The following is a 10,497-nucleotide window of genomic DNA, read 5'->3' on the forward strand; positions in this document are numbered from 1 at the left end:
GTTTTTTGAAATTTTGAATTTTTTTCAAATCCTCAAAAATGATGAAAAACGGCGTGCTATAGTATGCCGTACGGTAGGGGCTATAGCCCATGTTCAAAAACGATGAAAAACGAGGATAACATTTAAAAAAAAAAAAAAAAAACGATGGGCTATAACCCATGTTTTTTGAAATTTTGAAATTTTTTCAAATCCTCAAAAATGATGAAAAACGGCGTGCTATAGTATGCCGTACGGTAGGGGCTATAGCCCATGTTCAAAAACGATGAAAAACGAGGATAACATTTTTTTCAAAAATTAAAAAAACGATGGGCTATAACCCATGTTTTTTGAAATTTTGAAATTTTTTCAAATCCTCAAAAATGATGAAAAACGGCGTGCTATAGTATGCCGTACGGTAGGGGCTATAGCCCATGTTCAAAAACGATGAAAAACGAGGATAACATTTTTTTCAAAAATTCAAAAAACGATGGGCTATAACCCATGTTTTTTGAAATTTAGATTTTTTTTCAAATCCTCAAAAATGATGAAAAACTGCGTGCTATAGTATGCCGTACGGTAGGGGCTATAGCCCATGCTCAAAAATGATGAAAAACGAGGATAACATTTTTTTCAAAAATTCAAAAAACGATGGGCTATAACCCATGTTTTTTGAAATTTTGAATTTTTTTCAAATCCTCAAAAATGATGAAAAACGGCGTGCTATAGTATGCCGTACGGTAGGAGCTATAGCCCATGTACAAAAACGATGAAAAACGAGGATAACATTTTTTTTTTTAATTCAAAAAACGATGGGCTATAACCCATGTTTTTTGAAATTTTGATTTTTTTCAAATCTTCAAAAATGATGAAAAACGGCGTGCTATAGTATGCCGTACGGTAGGGGCTATAGCCCATGTTGAAAAACGATGAAAAACGAGGATAACATTTTTTTCAAAAATAAAAAAAACGATGGGCTATAACCCATGCTTTTTGAAATTTTGCATTTTTTTCAAATCCTCAAAAATGATGAAAAACGGCGTGCTATAGTATGCCGTACAGTAGGGGCTATAGCCCATGTTCAAAAACGATGAAAAACAAGGATAACATTTTTTTCAAAAATTAAAAAAACCATGGGCTATAACCCATGTTTTTTGAAATTTTGAAATTTTTTCAAATCCTCAAAAATGATGAAAAACGGCGTGCTATAGTATGCCGTACGGTAGGGGCTATAGCCCATGTTCAAAAACGATGAAAAACGAGGATATTTTTTTTTTCAAAAATAAAAAAACGATGGGCTATAACCCATGTTTTTTGAAATTTTGAATTTTTTTCAAATCCTCAAAAATGATGAAAAACGGCGTGCTATAGTATGCCGTACGGTAGGGGCTATAGCCCATGTTCAAAAACGATGAAAAACGAGGATAACATTTTTTTCAAAAATTTAAAAAACGATGGGCTATAACCCATGTTTTTTGAAATTTTGCATTTTTTTCAAATCCTCAAAAATGATGAAAAACGGCGTGCTATAGTATGCCGTACGGTAGGGGCTATAGCCCATGTTTAAAAACGATGAAAAACAAGGATAACATTTTTTTCAAAAATTAAAAAAACGATGGGCTATAACCCATGTTTTTTGAAATTTTGAATTTTTTTCAAATCCTCAAAAATGATGAAAAACGGCGTGCTATAGTATGCCGTACGGTAGGGGCTATAGCCCATGTTCAAAAACGATGAAAAACGAGGATAACATTTTTTTCAAAAAAAAAAAAACGATGGGCTATAACCCATGTTTTTTGAAATTTTGAATTTTTTTCAAATCCTCAAAAATGATGAAAAACGGCGTGCTATAGTATGCCGTACGGTAGGGGCTATAGCCCATGTTCAAAAACGATGAAAAACGAGGATAACATTTTTTTCAAAAATAAAAAAAACGATGGGCTATAACCCATGTTTTTTGAAATTTTGCATTTTTTTCAAATCCTCAAAAATGATGAAAAACGGCGTGCTATAGTATGCCGTACGGTAGGGGCTATAGCCCATGTTTAAAAACGATGAAAAACAAGGATAACATTTTTTTCAAAAATTAAAAAAACGATGGGCTATAACCCATGTTTTTTGAAATTTTGAATTTTTTTCAAATCCTCAAAAATGATGAAAAACGGCGTGCTATAGTATGCCGTACGGTAGGGGCTATAGCCCATGTTCAAAAACGATGAAAAACGAGGATAACATTTAAAAAAAAAAAAAAAAAACGATGGGCTATAACCCATGTTTTTTGAAATTTTGAATTTTTTTCAAATCCTCAAAAATGATGAAAAACGGCGTGCTATAGTATGCCGTACGGTAGGGGCTATAGCCCATGTTCAAAAACGATGAAAAACGAGGATAACATTTTTTTCAAAAATAAAAAAAACGATGGGCTATAACCCATGTTTTTTGAAATTTTGAATTTTTTTCAAATCCTCAAAAATGATGAAAAACGGCGTGCTATAGTATGCCGTACGGTAGGGGCTATAGCCCATGTTCAAAAACGATGAAAAACGAGGATAACATTTTTTTCAAAAATAAAAAAAACGATGGGCTATAACCCATGTTTTTTGAAATTTTGAATTTTTTTCAAATCCTCAAAAATGATGAAAAACGGCGTGCTATAGTATGCCGTACGGTAGGGGCTATAGCCCATGCTCAAAAACGATGAAAAACGAGGATAACATTTTTTTCAAAAATTCAAAAAACGATGGGCTATAACCCATGTTTTTTGAAATTTTGAAATTTTTTCAAATCCTCAAAAATGATGAAAAACGGCGTGCTATAGTATGCCGTACGGTAGGGGCTATAGCCCATGTTCAAAAACGATGAAAAACGAGGATAACATTTTTTTCAAAATTTCAAAAAACGATGGGCTATAACCCATGTTTTTTGAAATTTTGAAATTTTTTCAAATCCTCAAAAATGATGAAAAACGGCGTGCTATAGTATGCCGTACGGTAGGGGCTATAGCCCATGTTCAAAAACGATGAAAAACGAGGATAACATTTTTTTCAAAAATTCAAAAAACGATGGGCTATAACCCATGTTTTTTGAAATTTAGATTTTTTTTCAAATCCTCAAAAATGATGAAAAACTGCGTGCTATAGTATGCCGTACGGTAGGGGCTATAGCCCATGCTCAAAAATGATGAAAAACGAGGATAACATTTTTTTCAAAAATTCAAAAAACGATGGGCTATAACCCATGTTTTTTGAAATTTTGAATTTTTTTAAAATCCTCAAAAATGATGAAAAACGGCGTGCTATAGTATGCCGTACGGTAGGAGCTATAGCCCATGTACAAAAACGATGAAAAACGAGGATAACATTTTTTTTTTTAATTCAAAAAACGATGGGCTATAACCCATGTTTTTTGAAATTTTGATTTTTTTCAAATCTTCAAAAATGATGAAAAACGGCGTGCTATAGTATGCCGTACGGTAGGGGCTATAGCCCATGTTGAAAAACGATGAAAAACGAGGATAACATTTTTTTCAAAAATAAAAAAAACGATGGGCTATAACCCATGCTTTTTGAAATTTTGCATTTTTTTCAAATCCTCAAAAATGATGAAAAACGGCGTGCTATAGTATGCCGTACAGTAGGGGCTATAGCCCATGTTCAAAAACGATGAAAAACAAGGATAACATTTTTTTCAAAAATTAAAAAAACCATGGGCTATAACCCATGTTTTTTGAAATTTTGAAATTTTTTCAAATCCTCAAAAATGATGAAAAACGGCGTGCTATAGTATGCCGTACGGTAGGGGCTATAGCCCATGTTCAAAAACGATGAAAAACGAGGATAATTTTTTTTTCAAAAATAAAAAAACGATGGGCTATAACCCATGTTTTTTGAAATTTTGAATTTTTTTCAAATCCTCAAAAATGATGAAAAACGGCGTGCTATAGTATGCCGTACGGTAGGGGCTATAGCCCATGTTCAAAAACGATGAAAAACGAGGATAACATTTTTTTCAAAAATTTAAAAAACGATGGGCTATAACCCATGTTTTTTGAAATTTTGCATTTTTTTCAAATCCTCAAAAATGATGAAAAACGGCGTGCTATAGTATGCCGTACGGTAGGGGCTATAGCCCATGTTTAAAAACGATGAAAAACAAGGATACATTTTTTTTCAAAAATTAAAAAAACGATGGGCTATAACCCATGTTTTTTGAAATTTTGAATTTTTTTCAAATCCTCAAAAATGATGAAAAACGGCGTGCTATAGTATGCCGTACGGTAGGGGCTATAGCCCATGTTCAAAAACGATGAAAAACGAGGATAACATTTTTTTCAAAAAAAAAAAAACGATGGGCTATAACCCATGTTTTTTGAAATTTTGAATTTTTTTCAAATCCTCAAAAATGATGAAAAACGGCGTGCTATAGTATGCCGTACGGTAGGGGCTATAGCCCATGTTCAAAAACGATGAAAAACGAGGATAACATTTTTTTCAAAAATAAAAAAAACGATGGGCTATAACCCATGTTTTTTGAAATTTTGCATTTTTTTCAAATCCTCAAAAATGATGAAAAACGGCGTGCTATAGTATGCCGTACGGTAGGGGCTATAGCCCATGTTTAAAAACGATGAAAAACAAGGATAACATTTTTTTCAAAAATTAAAAAAACGATGGGCTATAACCCATGTTTTTTGAAATTTTGAATTTTTTTCAAATCCTCAAAAATGATGAAAAACGGCGTGCTATAGTATGCCGTACGGTAGGGGCTATAGCCCATGTTCAAAAACGATGAAAAACGAGGATAACATTTTTTTCAAAAATAAAAAAAACGATGGGCTATAACCCATGTTTTTGAAATTTTGAATTTTTTTCAAATCCTCAAAAATGATGAAAAACGGCGTGCTATAGTATGCCGTACGGTAGGGGCTATAGCCCATGTTCAAAAACGATGAAAAACGAGGATAACATTTTTTTCAAAAATAAAAAAAACGATGGGCTATAACCCATGTTTTTTGAAATTTTGAATTTTTTTCAAATCCTCAAAAATGATGAAAAACGGCGTGCTATAGTATGCCGTACGGTAGGGGCTATAGCCCATGCTCAAAAACGATGAAAAACGAGGATAACATTTTTTTCAAAAATTCAAAAAACGATGGGCTATAACCCATGTTTTTTGAAATTTAGATTTTTTTTCAAATCCTCAAAAATGATGAAAAACGGCTTGCTATAGTATGCCGTACAGTAGGAGCTATAGCCCATGTACAAAAACGATGAAAAACGAGGATAACATTTTTTTCAAAAATTCAAAAAACGATGGGCTATAACCCATGTTTTTTGAAATTTTGAATTTTTTTCAAATCCTCAAAAATGATGAAAAACGGCGTGCTATAGTATGCCGTACGGTAGGGGCTATAGCCCATGTTCAAAAACGATGAAAAACGAGGATAACATTTAAAAAAAAAAAAAAAAAACGATGGGCTATAACCCATGTTTTTTGAATTTTTGAAATTTTTTCAAATCCTCAAAAATGATGAAAAACGGCGTGCTATAGTATGCCGTACGGTAGGGGCTATAGCCCATGTTCAAAAACGATGAAAAACGAGGATAACATTTTTTTCAAAAATAAAAAAAACGATGGGCTATAACCCATGTTTTTTGAAATTTAGATTTTTTTTCAAATCCTCAAAAATGATGAAAAACGGCGTGCTATAGTATGCCGTACGGTAGGGGCTATAGCCCATGTTCAAAAACGATGAAAAACGAGGATAACATTTTTTTCAAAAATTAAAAAAACGATGGGCTATAACCCATGTTTTTTGAAATTTTGAAATTTTTTCAAATCCTCAAAAATGATGAAAAACGGCGTGCTATAGTATGCCGTACGGTAGGGGCTATAGCCCATGCTCAAAAACGATGAAAAACGAGGATAACATTTTTTTCAAAAATTCAAAAAACGATGGGCTATAACCCATGTTTTTTGAAATTTAGATTTTTTTTCAAATCCTCAAAAATGATGAAAAACTGCGTGCTATAGTATGCCGTAGGGTAGGGGCTATAGCCCATGCTCAAAAACGATGAAAAACGAGGATAACATTTTTTTCAAAAATTCAAAAAACGATGGGCTATAACCCATGTTTTTTGAAATTTTAAATTTTTTTCAAATCCTCAAAAATGATGAAAAACGGCGTGCTATAGTATGCCGTACGGTAGGAGCTATAGCCCATGTACAAAAACGATGAAAAACGAGGATAACATTTTTTTTTTTAATTCAAAAAACGATGGGCTATAACCCATGTTTTTTGAAATTTTGACTTTTTTCAAATCTTCAAAAATGATGAAAAACGGCGTGCTATAGTATGCCGTACGGTAGGGGCTATAGCCCATGTTCAAAAACGATGAAAAACGAGGATAACATTTTTTTCAAAAATTAAAAAAACGATGGGCTATAACCCATGCTTTTTGAAATTTTGCATTTTTTTCAAATCCTCAAAAATGATGAAAAACGGCGTGCTATAGTATGCCGTACGGTAGGGGCTATAGCCCATGTTCAAAAACGATGAAAAACGAGGATAACATTTTTTTCAAAAATTAAAAAAACGATGGGCTATAACCCATGTTTTTTGAAATTTTGAAATTTTTTCAAATCCTCAAAAATGATGAAAAACGGCGTGCTATAGTATGCCGTACGGTAGGGGCTATAGCCCATGCTCAAAAACGATGAAAAACGAGGATAACATTTTTTTCAAAAATTCAAAAAACGATGGGCTATAACCCATGTTTTTTGAAATTTAGATTTTTTTTCAAATCCTCAAAAATGATGAAAAACTGCGTGCTATAGTATGCCGTAGGGTAGGGGCTATAGCCCATGCTCAAAAACGATGAAAAACGAGGATAACATTTTTTTCAAAAATTCAAAAAACGATGGGCTATAACCCATGTTTTTTGAAATTTTGAATTTTTTTCAAATCCTCAAAAATGATGAAAAACGGCGTGCTATAGTATGCCGTACGGTAGGAGCTATAGCCCATGTACAAAAACGATGAAAAACGAGGATAACATTTTTTTTTTTAATTTAAAAAACGATGGGCTATAACCCATGTTTTTTGAAATTTTGATTTTTTTCAAATCTTCAAAAATGATGAAAAACGGCGTGCTATAGTATGCCGTACGGTAGGGGCTATAGCCCATGTTCAAAAACGATGAAAAACGAGGATAACATTTTTTTCAAAAATTAAAAAAACGATGGGCTATAACCCATGCTTTTTGAAATTTTGCATTTTTTTCAAATCCTCAAAAATGATGAAAAACGGCGTGCTATAGTATGCCGTACAGTAGGGGCTATAGCCCATGTTCAAAAACGATGAAAAACAAGGATAACATTTTTTTCAAAAATTAAAAAAACCATGGGCTATAACCCATGTTTTTTGAAATTTTGAAATTTTTTCAAATCCTCAAAAATGATGAAAAACGGCGTGCTATAGTATGCCGTACGGTAGGGGCTATAGCCCATGTTCAAAAACGATGAAAAACGAGGATAATTTTTTTTTCAAAAATAAAAAAACGATGGGCTATAACCCATGTTTTTTGAAAATTTGAATTTTTTTCAAATCCTCAAAAATTATGAAAAACGGCGTGCTATAGTATGCCGTACGGTAGGGGCTATAGCCCATGTTCAAAAACGATGAAAAACGAGGATAACATTTTTTTCAAAAATTTAAAAAACGATGGGCTATAACCCATGTTTTTTGAAATTTTGCATTTTTTTCAAATCCTCAAAAATGATGAAAAACGGCGTGCTATAGTATGCCGTACGGTAGGGGCTATAGCCCATGTTTAAAAACGATGAAAAACAAGGATAACATTTTTTTCAAAAATTAAAAAAACGATGGGCTATAACCCATGTTTTTTGAAATTTTGAATTTTTTTCAAATCCTCAAAAATGATGAAAAACGGCGTGCTATAGTATGCCGTACGGTAGGGGCTATAGCCCATGTTCAAAAACGATGAAAAACGAGGATAACATTTTTTTCAAAAAAAAAAAAACGATGGGCTATAACCCATGTTTTTTGAAATTTTGAATTTTTTTCAAATCCTCAAAAATGATGAAAAACGGCGTGCTATAGTATGCCGTACGGTAGGGGCTATAGCCCATGTTCAAAAACGATGAAAAACGAGGATAACATTTTTTTCAAAAATTAAAAAAACGATGGGCTATAACCCATGTTTTTTGAAATTTTGAATTTTTTTCAAATCCTCAAAAATGATGAAAAACGGCGTGCTATAGTATGCCGTACGGTAGGGGCTATAGCCCATGTTCAAAAACGATGAAAAACGAGGATAACATTTTTTTCAAAAAAAAAAAAACGATGGGCTATAACCCATGTTTTTTGAAATTTTGAATTTTTTTCAAATCCTCAAAAATGATGAAAAACGGCGTGCTATAGTATGCCGTACGGTAGGGGCTATAGCCCATGTTCAAAAACGATGAAAAACGAGGATAACATTTTTTTCAAAAATTCAAAAAACGATGGGCTATAACCCATGTTTTTTGAAATTTTGATTTTTTTTCAAATCCTCAAAAATGATGAAAAACGGCGTGCTATAGTATGCCGTACGGTAGGGGCTATAGCCCATGTTCAAAAACGATGAAAAACGAGGATAACATTTTTTTCAAAAATAAAAAAAACGATGGGCTATAACCCATGTTTTTTGAAATTTTGAATTTTTTTCAAATCCTCAAAAATGATGAAAAACGGCGTGCTATAGTATGCCGTACGGTAGGGGCTATAGCCCATGCTCAAAAACGATGAAAAACGAGGATAACATTTTTTTCAAAAATTCAAAAAACGATGGGCTATAACCCATGTTTTTTGAAATTTTGATTTTTTTTCAAATCCTCAAAAATGATGAAAAACGGCTTGCTATAGTATGCCGTACGGTAGGAGCTATAGCCCATGTACAAAAACGATGAAAAACGAGGATAACATTTTTTTCAAAAATTCAAAAAACGATGGGCTATAACCCATGTTTTTTGAAATTTCGAATTTTTTTAAAATCCTCAAAAATGATGAAAAACGGCTTGCTATAGTATGCCGTACGGTAGGGGCTATAGCCCATGTTCAAAAACGATGAAAGACGAGGATAACATTTTTTTCAAAAATTCAAAAAACGATGGGCTATAACCCATGTTTTTTGAAATTTTGAATTTTTTTCAAATACTCAAAAATGATGAAAAACGGCGTGCTATAGTATGCCGTACGGTAGGGGCTATAGCCCATGCTCAAAAACGATGAAAAACGAGGATAACATTTTTTTCAAAAATTCAAAAAACGATGGGCTATAACCCATGTTTTTTGAAATTTTGATTTTTTTTCAAATCCTCAAAAATGATGAAAAACGGCGTGCTATAGTATGCCGTACGGTAGGAGCTATAGCCCATGTACAATAACGATGAAAAACGAGGATAACATTTTTTTCAAAAATTCAAAAAACGATGGGCTATAACCCATGTTTTTTGAAATTTCGAATTTTTTTCAAATCCTCAAAAATGATGAAAAACGGCTTGCTATAGTATGCCGTACAGTATGGGCTATAGCCCATGGTCAAAAATGGGATAAAAAACATCTAAAAATAGACGTCTAAAACACGTCTATTTTTAGACGTGTTTTAGACGTCTATTTTTAGACGCTCGTCTAATAGCCCATACTGTACGGCATACTATAGCACGCCGTTTTTCATCATTTTGTGTGTAGGACTAGTAGCATGCCAAAGTTTGTGCTATTGCCATAGAGAATGCATTGGGCATTTAAGTTAAACAACTCAGAAACTATAAAACATTTCAAAGTAAAAAAGTTCCAGCATGTGTCTCCACATTAAGCTGAATAATAAAAAGTGTGAATGGAGTTTCTAGGTGAAAGTCATTTTTGACGTGCCAGTGGCTACGTTTACATGAAGGGTGATCATTCCGAATAAATACTTCAGAATAAAATACATCCGATGTAATGTTTTTTGCCACGAGTTTACATGGGAAATGGTCATTCCGAATGAGTGTTTATATGGAGAAGTGATAGAAGACATGATACATGTTAATTCACGTGAAACTACGCCATCTGTTGGACACATAAAATATAGGCAGTTCATTCATTGTGACTTTCAGACGAAAGACGACACTTTGAAATCCCATCATTTCATTCCGCAGTAGTTTTGAGGCTGCTGCTTGGATAAGGACGGACATACTATGTTTACCGTCTTTTTTTCCCCACCTGCTGCGGCTCCCCTTCTCCGCTGGGAAGGTGATCATCTCGTTTTTATGTGTAGCCTGCCCTACTTTATTATCTACAGCACGGCCAGGGCACGCAACACACTGATTATTATTGTATCGGGTCGCTCGTTATTTTTGAGAGAGAGAGAGAGAGAGAGAGAGAGAGAGAGAGAGAGAGTGTGAGAGAGAGACCGTTGAACACACACACACACACACACACACACACACACACACACACAAAATGCACGAAATAACGCGCTC

Source organism: Protomyctophum parallelum, assembly GCF_964188405.1.
Source record: "Protomyctophum parallelum genome assembly, chromosome: 22".
NCBI lineage: Eukaryota > Metazoa > Chordata > Actinopteri > Myctophiformes > Myctophidae > Protomyctophum > Protomyctophum parallelum.